At 39.1% G+C, this 14257-nt stretch overlaps 1 protein-coding gene across 1 annotated transcript in view; it reads left to right on the top strand.

The window, feature by feature from the left end:
- LOC109686457 (interphotoreceptor matrix proteoglycan 1-like) overlaps nucleotides 1-14257 on the top strand; it is a 107088-nt gene that overhangs the window by 16857 nt on the left and 75974 nt on the right. The window lies entirely within an intron of this gene.

Here is a 14257-nt window from a genome sequence, read left to right as displayed (position 1 = left end):
AGGGGTTTTGCTGGTTGAGATAAGGATAGCTATACAGGGCATTGACTCACATTGATTTCCTGTGCGTGGGTGTTACCTTCTAGGATAATTCTTTTTGATCCAACCTTTTCTCTAGTTCCTGTTCCCCTTTTCCTATTGGCCTCAGTTGCTTTTAAGGTATCTGCTTTAGTTTCTCTGCGTTAAGGGCAACAAATGCTAGCTAATTTTTTAGGTGTCTTACCTATCCTCACCCCTACCTTGTGTGCTCTCGCTTTTATCATGTGCTCATAGTCCAATCCCCTTGTTGTGTTTGCCCTTGATCTAATGTCCACATATGAGGGAGAACATACGATTTTTGGTCTTTTGTGGCCACCAGTTTTGTCCAGAGGGAATACAATCCGCTCTCCAGTTGTGCTAGAATATGAGATTCCTTCACAAACAGCGTGTTGCACTTACTGGCAGAGTAGCAAATTCGCTTGATTGGGAATGGGTCAGCTCCAGGGAAGCACAGGTGGCAACAGAGGTTTTGTGTCCCCTTGCATTTGGTGGTCCTGGTCTTCCCAGATGCTTGCAGCAGCTTTCTTTCTGTGGTTCTCTGTGTTGCAAGGTTGCAGACACACTAAGACAGAGATCTGCTCAGGTGTGTGGCAGTTGGAGGTTCTGTGTCCACACATGTTATGGCAGGTCCAGGTACTCCCAGATGCTTGCAGGTCCCTGCTGTTCTTTGTGTTGTGTTTTGGCTTTACCAACCCAGGTGAAGAAAAAAAGGAAAAAAGCAGTAGTTCAACCTGGTCAATCTGACCCTGCTGTAGCTGGCTGTTCCCAGCCAGCAAACAGACAGGCACTTTGGCTGTAGCTGCCTATCCCTGTGTCTGGCTGTTATTCTCTTTAAAAAGTTAGTTTAAGGGTCAGTCAAAAATACGTGCCACCCCAGTGTTGGTAGTGTCTTGGCTGGCAAAAAAAGAAGCAGTATTACCCAATCCTTGCTTTCAAGGACTCCAGGGTGCAGATCAAGTTTCCAGGGTCTGTCAGCTATCCACCACCTTGACTCTTCCAGTCTACTGGTTTAAATTTTAATCTCATCCTAAAACTACCTTTACTGAAACATCCAGAATAACACTGATTCAAATATGTGCGTGCTGTGGCCTAGCCAAATTAACACATAAAATCAATTCTTACAATATGTCTTGAATGAGTTCAAAATAGCAGATAAAAAACAGGGGGCGGGGGTGGTCAGGGTTTGGAGCATGGCTCAAGTGGTAGAGCACCTGCCTAGCAAGTGTGAGGCCCTGAGTAACAAGGACAAAAATTTTAAAAGAAGGAACTTTACATATTATGTCAACAGAAAAGATGCAAAACTAGGACTAGAACAGGCGAAAAATCAGTTAATAATTCAGCAATTCATCTGGTAAAAAAAAGAGAAAATGGAGACTGGAAATGTGGCTCAGGTGGTAGAGTGCCTGCCTTGCCAAAAGAAAAAGAAAAGAAGAGAAAATGATGTGTTTGCTTAATGGAATGCCCTAAACGGTGTGTTCATCATTGGTGGTAACAGACATTCAGTAGTTGGGGGATTGGAAGAACCCCGTATTAGAAGAAGAGAGGTCAGGAAATACGTACCCAACAATGGAAGAATAGAGAAAGGTGTCCAGAGGAAAACCAAAAAGAGAAAGGCACAGGATAGGTGGTCAGTGTGGCATCTGACCAATTCCATAGCTCTGTTATGTGCTGGTTTGAAATGTTGCTGGTGGGGCAGCTAATTGACTTATAAACCAAAGCCAGTATATGAAGTAGGATTTATTAGAGAGGATGGAAAGGCCACAGCTAGAACAATGCAGCAGAGCCAGAAACCAGTAGCTCACTGCTCAGGTGAAGGCTGGTGCTTTTATAGATGCTTTAACTCTGGGTTTGGGTAAGGGGTAGGTGGGCTCTTTTCATTGGCCGTAGATTTGCAGGCTTTCTTAGATGAACTGGTCTGTTTGCCCATTATTGGGGGAGGGGAAACAATCTTGAGAGCATTTTGCTCATCAGCCCTGTGACAGATCTATCAGATCCTGTATCTCCTCTTTAGGGTGCAGGAATGCAGACTGACAACTCCTTCTCAGGATACAGGAACCATATGCTCTCCATGGGGAATGGCATACTTACACATCTGCCTTAGGTCTCCAAACCCAACAGTTCTCCATTCCTCCAGGTGTCACTTCTTAAGTGTTGGGATGTGGTGTATTCATAGCTACAAGACTTTCAATCCTGTGGCCCCAGATCTTGACCCACAGGAGGTAACCTCAGAATTAGGTGGGAAAGTAAGTATTTCTGCTTTCTTTTCCCCACTTTTCCAGAGAGTAGGAGGTACTAGTCATGCATTTAGTTTAAGACCAGGAATTGACATAGGGAGGGAATGTCAACTTGGGTCCTGTTGTAGAGAATTGCATTAACACAGATATATATTATGATTAGCATTTTAATCAAAGAAGCACTGATTCACAATTGAAATTTCAGCTACTTGGGAGACAAAAATAGGAGGATCATAGTTCAAGACCAGTCCAGCAAAAAGTTAACAAGTCCCTATCTCAAATAACAAGTTGGGCATGATGGTCACATCTATAATCCCAGCTATTCAGGAGGTATAGGTAGAAGCATCATGGTCTGATGCTGGACCCAGACAAAATGAAGACCCTACCTGAAACACAAATCAAAAAGGGATGTGGGCATGGCTCAAGTGGTAAAGCACTTGCCTAGCAAGGAAGAGGCCCTGAGTTCAAACCTCAGTTCTAAAGAAAAAGGAGAAGGTTTGAAAACTCATCTCTAAAGTTGTCTGCAGTGGTCAGTTTGTAGAAGGATCATCAGAACAGTAACCGAGCAGCCCTCTGTAATCATCACGCACTTCTGCTCAGAGCAACAGGTCACACCACCCTCCTGACCTTAAAAATGCAAATGTCAGGAAAATGAGATCATTGTCTAATAGATATTTTTAATCTCAGAGAGAATTTAACATGTTTTGAACACCTAGAAAGCAAAAGATTGAGAGGATTTGCATTTTCTTCTACCTCCCTTTTCCTTCCTTGGCAATGAATGAAGAAAAATAACAACTCTCCATTGCGAGTTGGCAAGTGCTCTGTGTTGTCAGGTTAAACACACCTCACCAGAGCACATGTATTAGCTTTATGCCATTTAAAATGTTAAGACAAGTACTAATCCACAGAATTTCAATAAAATGCTTACTAAATATCATCCAAAGCCAGCATTTCCAAAACTCCCCAAACTTTTTTATAAAGATGGAACAGATTGAAAGTATTTATGTACAGGTCAAAGAATACATCTATTTGTATTCATTAAGTTTGTTTTAAATAAGTATGTTTACTGTTTCTTTAGTTTTTTTTCAGTAAAAATTGCACATATATGTATACAACATTTTTTTTGTGATACTAGTGTTTGAACTCAGGGCCTTGGGCTTGTTAGGCAGGCACTCTACCACTTGAGCCATGTCTCTAGCCCTCTTTGCTGTAGTTATTTTTCTAATAGGGTCTCACATTCCACCCACCTCCAGTTGGCGACCTTGATCCTCCTATTTATACCTCCCACATAGCTGGGATGACAGGAGCACACCAACCAGCCACTGGATGAGATAAGTTCATGCAAACTTTTTGCCTGGGATGGCCTCAAACCATGATCCTCCTGATCTCCACCTCCAGAGTAACTGTGATTAAAGGCAAGAACCACCAGGCCTGGCCACAATTTTTTAATCATACATTAGTAATATGAGAGTATTTCACTGTGATAATTTCATACATGTGTACAGTGTACCTTGATCAAGTTCACCCCATCCATTATATTCCCATTTTCCCTCTCCTTCTTCCCCTCTGTATCAAACAGTGTTTGGTGGGTTTCATTGTGCTGTCCTCACATATATATACACACAGCATGCTTTCATCCTCTTCACCCCTCAGTATCTTTCTTTTTCCCTCCTTTCCCACTGATTCTCCCTCCCAACACTCCCTCATATACATTCATGCCCCATTATCTTCATCATCATCATCATCATTTTAGGCCTAGGTTCCACAAAGGAGTGAGAACATGTGATATTTGGCCTTTTGAGCTTGGCTTATCTCACTCAGCCTAATGATCTCCAGTTCCATGCATTTTCTTACACATGATATAATTTCATTTTTTATGGCTGAGTAATAGTAATATATTAATATTACTAAAATATGTTATATATCATATTTTGTTTGTCCATTCATTGATTGTTGGGCACCATGACTAATTCCACAGTTTCACTATTGTGAAAAGTGTTGCAATGAACATGGATACCCAGGTACCTCACATACATGGATATAAACTCCCAAGAGTGTAAATCATATGCCAGTGTGGTATGCCAGGGTTATAAAGTAAGGTTATTTTTAGTTTTTTGAGGAACCTCCATTGTGGTTGCACTAGTTTATATTCCCACCAACAGTGTATGAGGGTCCCTTTTTCCCCACGTCCTCGTCTGTTTTTGCTGTTGTTTGCGTTCTTGCTGATGGCCAGTCTGATTGAGGTAAGATGGAATCTTGGTGTATTTTTCATTTGCATTTCCTATATGATTAAGGATGTTGAATATTAATAATGTATTAGCCATTTGCATTTGTTCTGAGAACTGTCTACTCATTTGCCCATTTATTAATTGAAATATTTGTTCTTCTGCTTTTTAGTTTTTTGAGTTCTTTGTATATTCTGAATCTTAATACCTTATCTGTTGAAGAGCTGGTAAGCCATTCTGTAGGTTGTCTCCTGATTCTGGTAATTCTTTCCTTTGATATGCAGAAAATTTAACTTGATGCAGTCCCATTTGCCAATTCTTATTGTTATTTCCTAGGCAATTGGAGTCCTATTTAGAAGATAATTACTATGCTTGAATCTTCCAGAGTTTCCCCTGTTTTCCAATAGTAGTTTCAAAGTTTCATATTTCAAATTAAGATCTTTGATCCATCTGGCTTGATTTTGTACAAAGTAAGAGATAGGGTTCTACTTTCAAGTCTTCTGTATGTAGACAGCACCATTTGTTGAAGGGGCTATCTTTTCTCCAGTGTATGTCTTTGATTCTTTTGTAAAGATCAGATGGATATAGTTGTGTCATTTTATTTATGGGTCCTTTCTTCTGTTCCATTGGTATTTGTGTCTGTTTTTGTACCAGTACCATGCTGGTTATGTTACCATGGGTCTGCAATATAATTTGAAGTCTGGTATTGTTATACCTTCAGGCTTATTTCTTTTGCTCAGGACTGCTTATGATATCTAGGGGTTTTTTTAACTTCCAAATTAATTTTAGGATTCACTTTTCTATCTGCAAAGAATGACATTGAGATTTTGATGGAAATTGCATTGAATCTGTAGATTGCTTTCAGTAGTGTAGCTATTTTCACAATATTAATTCTGCTACCCCTGAATATGGGAAGTCTTTCTATCTTCTGGTGTCTTCCTTCAAGGTTTTATACTCTTTGTTATATAGGTCCTTCATCTCCTTGGTTAAGTTTATACCTAAGTTTTTTTGGGGTTTTGGTTTTGTTTTTCTTTTTTTTTTTTTTTTCATTTTTCTTTTATTATTCATATGTGCATACAAGGCTTGGTTCATTTCTCCCCCCTGCCCCCACCCCCTCCCTACCCACCCACTCCGCCCCCTCCCTCTCCCCAACCCAATACCCAGCAGAAACTATTTTGCCCTTATCTCTAATTTTGTTGTAGAGAGAGTATAAGCCATAATAGGAAGGAACAAGGGTTTTTGCTGGTTGAGATAAGGATAGCTATACAGGGCATTGACTCACATTGATTTCCTGCGCGTGGGTGTTACCTTCTAGGTTAATTGTTTTTGATCTAACCTTTTCTCTAGTACCTGTTCCCCTTTTCCTATTGGCCTCAGTTGCTTTAAGGTCTCTGCTTTAGATTCTCTGCGTTAAGGGCAACAAATGCTAGCTAGTTTTTTAGGTGTCTTACCTATCCTCACCCCTCCCTTGTGTGCTCTCGCTTTTATCATGTGCTCATAGTCCAATCCCCTTGTTGTGTTTGCCCTTGATCTAATGTCCATATATGAGGGAGAACATACGATTTTTGGTTTTTTGAGCCAGGCTAACCTCACTCAGAATGATGTTCTCCAATTCCATCCATTTACCAGCGAATGACAACATTTCATTCTTCTTCATGGCTGCATAAAATTCCATTGTGTATAGATACCACATTTTCCTAATCCATTCGTCAGTGCTGAGGCATCTTGGCTGTTTCCATAACTTGGCTATTGTGAATAGTGCCGCAATAAACATGGATGTGCAGGTGCCTCTGGAGTAACAGTCTTTTGGGTATATCCCCAAGAGTGGTATTGCTGGATCAAATGGTAGATCAATGTCCAGCTTTTTAAGTAGCCTCCAAATTTTTTTCCAGAGTGGTTGTACTAGTCTACATTCCCACCAACAGTGTAAGAGGGTTCCTTTTTCCCCGCATCCTCGCCAACACCTGTTGTTGGTGGTGTTGCCGATGATGGCTATTCTAACAGGGGTGAGGTGGAATCTTAGTGTGGTTTTAATTTGCATTTCCTTTATTGCTAGAGATGGTGAGCATTTTTTCATGTGTTTTCTGGCCATTTGAATTTCTTCTTTTGAGAAAGTTCTGTTTAGTTCACATGCCCATTTCTTTATTGGTTCATTAGTTTTGGGAGAATTTAGTTTTTTAAGTTCCCTATATATTCTGGTTATCAGCCCTTTGTCTGATGTGTAGCTGGCAAATATTTTCTCCCACTCTGTGGGTGTTCTCTTCAGTTTAGAGACCATTTCTTTTGGTGAACAGAAGCTTTTTAGCTTTATGAGGTCCCATTTATCTATGCTATGTCTTAGTTGCTGTGCTGCTGGGGTTTCATTGAGAAAGTTCTTACCTATACCTACTAACTCCAGAGTATTTCCTACTCTTTCTTGTATCAACTTAAGAGTTTGGGGTCTGATATTAAGATCCTTGATCCATTTTGAGTTAATCTTGGTATAGGGTGATATACATGGATCTAGTTTCAGTTTTTTGCAGACTGCTAACCAGTTTTCCCAGCAGTTTTTGTTGAAGAGGCTGCTATTTCTCCATCGTATATTTTTAGCTCCTTTGTCAAAGATAAGTTGCTTATAGTTGTGTGGCTTCATATCTGGATCCTCTATTCTGTTCCACTGGTCTTCATGTCTGTTTTTGTGCCAGTACCATGCTGTTTTTATTGTTATTGCTTTGTAATATAGTTTGAAGTCAGGTATTGTGATACCTCCTGCATTGTTCTTTTGACTGAGTATTGCCTTGGCTATTCGTGGCCTCTTGTGTTTCCATATAAATTTAACAGTAGATTTTTCAATCTCTTTAATGAATGTCATTGGAATTTTGATGGGAATTTCATTAAACATGTAGATTACTTTTGGGAGTATCGACATTTTTACTATGTTGATTCTACCAATCCATGAGCATGGGAGATCTCTCCACTTTCTATAGTCTTCCTCAATCTCTTTCTTCAGAAGTGTATAGTTTTCCTTGTAGAGGTCTTTCACATCTTTTGTTAGGTTTACACCTAGGTATTTGATTTTTTTTGAGGCTATTGTAAATGGAATTGTTTTCATACATTCTTTTTCAGTTTGCTCATTGTTAGTGTATAGAAATGCTAATGATTTTTCTATGTTGATTTTATATCCTGCTACCTTGCTATAGCTATTGATGATGTCTAGAAGCTTCTGAGTAGAGTTTTTTTGGGTCTTTAAGGTATAGGATCATGTCGTCTGCAAATAGGGATATTTTGACAGTTTCTTTACCTATTTGTATTCCTTTTATTCCTTCTTCTTGCCTAATTGCTCTGGCTAGGAATTCCAGTACTATGTTGAATAGGAGTGGAGATAGTGGGCATCCTTGTCTGGTTCCTGATTTTAGAGGGAATGGTTTTAATTTTTCTCCGTTAAGTATAACGCTGGCTGTAGGTTTGTCAGATATAGCTTTTATAATGTTGAGGTACTTTCCTTCTATTCCTAGTTTTCTTAGAGCTTTTATCATGAAATGATGTTGGATCTTATCAAAGGCTTTTTCTGCATCTATTGAGATGATCAAGTGGTTTTTGTCTTTGCTTCTGTTAATGTGGTTTATTACATTTATTGATTTTCATATGTTGAACCACCCCTGCATCCCTGGGATGAAGCCTACTTGGTCGTGGTGAATAATCTTTTTGATGTGTTGCTGAATTCGGTTTGCCATTATTTTGTTGAGGATTTTTGCATCAATGTTCATTAAGGAGATTGGCCTATAGTTCTCCTTTTTGGAGGTGTCTTTGCCTGGTTTTGGGATAAGTGTAATACTGGCTTCATAAAATGTGTTTGGCAGTTTTCCTTCCCTTTCTATTTTGTGGAACAGTTTAAGGAGGGTTGGTATCAGTTCTTCTTTAAAGGTCTGATAGAATTCAGCAGAGAATCCATCAGGTCCTGGACTTTTCTTTTTGGGGAGACTCTTGATTGCTGCTTCAATTTCATTTTGTGTTATAGGTCTATTCAGGTGATTAATTTCCTCTTGGTTCAGTTTTGGATGATCATATGTATCTAGAAATCTGTCCATTTCTTTTAGATTTTCAAATTTATTTGAATATAGGTTCTCAAAGTAGTCTCTGATGATTTCCTGGACTTCCATGGTGTTTGTTGTTATCTCCCCTTTTGTATTCCTAATTCTACTAATTTGGGTTTTTTCTCTCCTCATTTTAGTCAGGTTTGCCAGGGGTCTATCGATCTTGTTTATTTTTTCAAAGAACCAACTTTTTGTTTCATTAATTCTTTGTATGGTTTTTTTTGGTTTCTATTTCAGCTCTTATTTTTATTATTTCTCTCCTATTTGTTTTGGGATTTGCTTGTTCTTGTTTTTCTAGGAGTTTGAGATGTATCATTAGGTCATTGATTTGGGATCTTTCAATCTTTTTAATATATGCACTCATGGCTATAAACTTTCCTCTCAAGACTGCCTTAGCTGTGTCCCATAGGTTCCAGTAGGTTGTGTTTTCATTTTCATTGACTTCCAGGAACTTTTTAATTTCCTCTTTTATTGCATCGATGATCCATTCTTCATTAAGTAATGAGTTATTTAGTTTCCAGCTGTTTGCATGTTTTTTGTCTTTACTTTTGTTGTTGAGTTCTACTTTTACTGCATTGTGGTCAGATAGTATGCACGGTATTATTTCTATTTTCTTATATTTGCTGAGGCTTGCTTTGTGCCCTAGGATATGATCTATTTTGGAGAAGGTTCCATGGGCTGCTGAGAAGAATGTATATTGTGTAGAGGTTGGATGAAATGTTCTGTAGACATTTACTAGGTCCACTTGATCTATTGCATATTTTAGATCTTGGATTTCTTTATTGAGTTTTTGTTTGGATGACCTATCTATTGATGATAATGGGGTGTTAAAGTCTCCCACAACCACTGTGTTGGCATTTATATATGCTTTTAGGTCTTTCAGGGTATGTTTGATGAAATTGGGTGCGTTGACATTGGGTGCGTACAGATTGATGATTATTATTTCCTTTTGGTCTATTTCCCCTTTTATTAGTATGGAATGTCCTTCTTTATCTCGTTTGATCAATGTAGGTTTGAAGTCTACTTTGTCAGAGATAAGTATTGCTACTCCTGCTTGGTTTTGGGGGCCATTGGCTTGGTAATCTTCTTCCAGCCTTTCATCCTAAGCATATGCTTATTTCTGTCGGTGAGATGAGTCTCCTGTAAGCAACAAATTGTTGGATCTTCTTTTTTAATCCATTTTGTCAAGCGGTGTCTTTTGATGGGTGAATTAAGTCCGTTAACATTAAGCGTTAGTACTGATAGGTATGTGGTGATTCCTGTCATTTAGTTGTCTTAGTTGTTTGAAGGTTTGATTGTGTGTACCTAACTTGAGGTTACTCTCTACTGTCTTGCTTTTTCTTTTCCTGTGGTTTGGTGCTGCCTGCCTTTTCATGGTTAAGTTGGGTGTCACTTTCTGTGTGCAGGATCCCTTGCAGAATCTTTTGTAATGGTGGCTTTGTGGTCACATATTGTTTTAGTTTCTGCTTATCATGGAAGACTTTTATTGCTCCATCTATTTTGAATGATAGTTTTGCTGGGTAGAGTATCTTTGGGTTGAAGTTATTTTCATTCAGTGCCCGGAAGATCTCACTCCATGCTCTTTTTGCTTTTAATGTTTCTGTTGAGAAGTCTGCTGTGATTTTGATGGGTTTACCTTTGTATGTTACTTGTTTTTTCTCTCTTACAGCCTTCAATATTCTTTCCTTAGTTTCTGAACTTGTTGTTTTAATGATGATATGTCGTGGAGTAGTTCTATTTTGATCTGGTCTGTTTGGTGTTCTGGAGGCCTCTTGTATCTGTATGGGAATATCTTTCTCTAGATTTGGGAAATTTTCCGTTATTATTTTGTTGAATATATTACGCATTCCCTTCGCTTGCACCTCTTCTCCTTCTTCGATGCCCATGATTCTCAAGTTTGGTCTTTTGATGGAGTCAGTGAGTTCTTGCATTTTCTTTTCACAGGTCTTGAGTTGTTTAATTAATAGTTCTTCTGTTTTTCCTTTAATTACCATTTCATCTTCAAGTTCTGAGATTCTGTCTTCTGTTTGTTCTATTCTGCTGGATTGGCCTTCCGTTTTGTTTTGCAGTTCTGTTTCGTTCTTTTTTCTGAGGTTTTCCATATCCTGGCAGTTTTCTTCTTTATTGTTGTCTATTTTTGTCCTGAGTTCATTTATCCATTTATTCATTGTGTTCTCTCTTTCACTTTGGTGTTTATACAGTGCTTCTATGGTTTCCTTTATTTCTTCTTTTGCTTTTTCAAATTCTCTATTTTTATTGTCTTGGAATTTCTTGAGTGTCTCCTGTACATTGTGGTTGACCCAATCCAGTATCATCTCTATAAAATTCTCATTGAGTACTTGTAGTATGTCTTCTTTTAAATTATTCTTGTGGGCTTCATTGGGTCCTTTGGCATAGTTTATCTTCATTTTGTTGGAGTCTGGATCTGAGTTTCTGTTCTCTTCATTCCCCTCTGGTTCCTGTACTAATTTTTTGCTGTGGGGAACTGGTTTCCCTGTTTTTTCTGTCTTCCCATCATTGTCCTTGGTGTTGTTACTGTCCCTGTACTGTGTGCAATTAAGTATTTTCTAGCTTGTAATAATAACAATGGTAATATTTAGAATGGAAGAGTGAGCTGAGATGGAAAGCAAGAAGTTAAAGAAAAGGGGAAAACAAATATACAGACAAGAGGGAGAAAGCAGAACAAGGTATCAGACAAGAGAGTTTCAAAGGTATAAACAGGGAGTGTTAGTGTACTAATCGACAGTAAGCTGAACAGACATTAGAGAGACAGAGAGAGGATTGAAAATCAAAGATAAAAAAATAAAAAATAAGTAAATGAAAGTAATATCTATATATAAAAATGAATTAAAATAAAATGTAAAATAGAAAATTTAAAAAAAAAAAAAACCAAAAAACTTCCAAGTTTATATGCAATGCAGTTTCACTCTTAATAATTTGGGTGTCTGTCTCAATCTCCAGTCCTGGAGTTGGTGCCTCAGATGTTGTTGTCTCATTGAAGGGGAAGCATAAAGTAGAACAAAACTACACACACACACACACACACACACACACACACACACACACACACACACAAAAAGCCCCACCAAGTGTCCCCAGTTCAAATGCAATACAGTTTCAGTAAGTTTTTCAGCTTGCAGGTGTAATTCGGTTGTTCTCTCATCAAAGGTAGGGAGAAAAAAAAAAAAGCGTCTGGAGACAGTTCTGAGACTGGTATCTGCAACTGTGGCTTGCCTGCCTGCTGCTCTCAGCCTGTAGCTGGCATTATTTATGCAGGTCTCTGGGGTGAGCTAGCACTCACCTGGTCCCACAGGCTTTGTTTGCTCAGAGTTCTCCTGTGCGGGAGCCTCTGGTACAGGCTTTCCCCTTTCCAAGCACTGGGAAAGGTGACACTGCCCCTGCGTTGTCAGGCCTGCGTGTTTATTTACAGTTCATGTGGGAGGTGGGTCTTCCCCCCTCTCGTCTGAAGTTTTCCTCCCACTGCCACTTTCAGCAGCTTTCCTGCTCCTGCTTACTGGGCAGTGCTGCTGCTCCTGGCAGCCGCCATGTTTGTTTACAGTTCACGTGGGAAGTGGGTCTTCCCTCCTCTCACAAGCTTCCCTGCTCCTGGTTGCTGGGCGCGCCCGGCTCCCGCCAGAGGCTCTCCGGCCCGCCTGGCTTGTTTATTTACAGTCCCGGGAAGGATTCCCTTCCCCCAATCTTCAGCTCTCAGGGCGCCCCACCCTCTTTCCAGCGTGTCTTAACTGTTCATATTGCTTATTACTCAGTTTCTCTTTTTTTCCCGGGTGGAGGTCAGTCTGTCCAGGGGGCTATGCTGCTCTGGCCCAGGCTTGTCTGTGGGGCTACCGCGGTACCGCAAAGCTCACCTGGTCCACGTCTTCCCAAGCCGTATGGGCGCCGGCCACTGGCGGCCCCGGGGGCCCTCCTCGTTTCTTTGTTTAACATGAAGTGGAGATTCTCTGTGCCGGCTGGAGATGTGGAGGAGTCAAAGTTATGCCTTTTCTCGGTGATTATGCCTGCAAAGTGTGTCTCCAGTGTCTCTCCAAGATTTCACTATAGGAGGCTCGCTTTCTGCTTCCTACCTCTAGTCGCCATCTTGGAATTGGTTTTGTTTTTCTTGACACTATCATGAATGAGATTGTTTTCCTGATTTCTTTCTCAGTCTGTTCATTACTGGTATATAGAAGAGCTACTGATTTTCACTTGTTGATGTTGATTTTAAATATTGCTACATTGCTCAATGTGTTTTTCAGATCTCAGAGTTTTTTTGATGGAATCATTTGAGTCTTATGTATAGCATCATGTCATCTGCAAATAGAGATAACTGGACTCCTTCCCTCCATATTTTAATCCCTTTTATTTATTTATCTTGCTTTATTGCTATAGCTAGGAATTCCAGCACTATACTGAATAAGAGTGGAGAGAATGAATATCCTTATCATATTCCTAACTTTAGAGGAATTGCTTAGTTTTTCCCCATTAAGTTTGAAGTTGGCTATAGACTTGTCAATTATAATCTTTATTATGTTGAGGTACATTCCCTCTATTCCTAGTTCTTCAGAATTTTTATCAAGAAAAGATGTTGAATTTTGTCAAAAGCTTTTCCTGTATCAATTGAGATGATTATGTGATTTTTGTCCTTGATTCTGTTTATATGCTGTATTACATTTATTGATTTACATATGTTGAACCATCCTTGCATCCCTGGAATAAAATACTTGCAAACTAAATTCAACAATATATTAAAAGCAAAATCTTTTTAATATATTTTATTAACAATTGTTGCATCTATGTTCATTAAATAAATTGTCCTAAAATTCTCTTTTTTGTTGTTGTTGTGTCCTTGTTTGGTTTTAGGATGAGTGCAATACTGGCCATAAAATGAGTTTGGTAGAGTTCCTCACCATTCTATTTCATGAAATAGTTTGAGGAGTGTTGATATCAGTTCTTCATTAAAGGCCTGGTAGAAGTTGACAGTAAATCCATCATGTCCTGGACTTTTCTCTGTTAGGAGGCTCTTTATTACTGCTTCAATTCCATTGCTTGTTATACTTCTATTTAAATCTTTTATATCTTCTTGGTTTAATTTTGGTAGGTCAAATGTATCTAGAAATTTATCTGTTTCTTGTAGATTTTTACAGTTCATTTGAATATAAGTTTTCAAAGTATTCTCTCTTGACCCTCTGGATTTCATTGATATTGGTTGTAATATCCCTTTTTAATATATCTCATTTTATTTACTTGGGTCTTTTCCTTCCTCATTGTTGGCAATAATGGCATAGATAGGTTTCTGTTTCTTATTGTACCCTTAGGTTTCAATTTCCCAGGGCCCTTGGGTTTCAGTTTCCCAAGGTCATAATACCACCCAGCTTAGGACCTCCTTACTTCCCAACCTCCAATCAGCATGGACCAAAGGGTCCTAACCAATCAGATCATGCCAAATCCCACCAAGGGGTATTTAAGGCTGTGCCCTTCCTGCTTCTCTCTCTCTTGGCTCTCTCCCTCTCCCAGGGGGCAATAAAGAATCTCTTGGCCAGATCACTCCTCTCTGCGTGGTCACTTTGGGGCCTACACTCATCGTAGTCAGCTTGGCTAAGGATTTATCCATCTTATTTATCTTTTCAAATAACCAACTTTTTTCATTGATTCTTTAAATTTTTTTTCAGATTCTATTTTGTTCATTTCTGTT

This window comes from Castor canadensis, chromosome 1 (genome assembly GCF_047511655.1).
Source record: "Castor canadensis chromosome 1, mCasCan1.hap1v2, whole genome shotgun sequence".
In the NCBI taxonomy this organism is placed as follows: domain Eukaryota; kingdom Metazoa; phylum Chordata; class Mammalia; order Rodentia; family Castoridae; genus Castor; species Castor canadensis.
Note: the sequence above shows the minus strand (reverse complement) of the source record. Positions and strands in the feature narration are given on the sequence as shown.